This window comes from Acyrthosiphon pisum, chromosome A2, assembly GCF_005508785.2.
Source record: "Acyrthosiphon pisum isolate AL4f chromosome A2, pea_aphid_22Mar2018_4r6ur, whole genome shotgun sequence".
Classification (NCBI taxonomy): domain Eukaryota; kingdom Metazoa; phylum Arthropoda; class Insecta; order Hemiptera; family Aphididae; genus Acyrthosiphon; species Acyrthosiphon pisum.
The window spans coordinates 30,875,998-30,876,835 of NC_042495.1; positions in this window are offsets into that span (position 1 = coordinate 30,875,998).

Sequence of the window (838 nt, forward strand, 5' to 3'; positions counted from 1 at the left end):
AGGTATTAACCTTAGCCGCATAATAAAAGATTCCAAATGAATGCTATTGTAAGAGAAGTATCATAGGAATTTAAGATAGGAAAAATTCAAAATAAAATGTAAATATCAAAAACTAAAAAAATATGAAGGGTTATGAATTTAAACTCCTAAATTCATACTTCGCATGCTATATCATTCAATATAGAGAACCTATATGGTTCAAATTTCAAGTTTATCCCACTACGAGAAGAGCACCACAAAACATTGCACTTTTTTTATTACACAAATTATTTAACCTCCTTACATACCTAAGGCAATAATGTCAACAATCGAATACCATTTAGCTTTACCGGAATCCATTCAAAAATATTGTATAGTTACCGTTTGAAAAAATAAAGTTGATTTTCCTATTGATACACATGCATGTTTAAAAATTTTGAAATTGTTATAAAAAATTTGCATGTTAAAAATAAAGAAACACGTCTTTATTCATCTTAACGAAATACAATGTGACTGATCCATAATCTTTTAAAAAACCCCGCATACAATGACATCCTGTATAGTATTGTGATAATTATTTCTCGATTAGAACAATAATCTATGTCATATTATTTATTAGGAGTACCTTGGCATAACCACATGAGATCACAAACGTAGATATCTTTTAATAGCAAATTTATGTTCTATAGAACAAATTTTGTGTTTTTAATTCTATAATTAACTGAAAATAAAACTTAATGATAAAGATATTATTCTTAAACAAATGCCTATATATTAATATTTTACTACGCATGTAAGTTTGTCAGTGGTTGTGACGTTCTCTTAGATGTTGTAAACTATCTTGCTCTCGTTTTGTTGG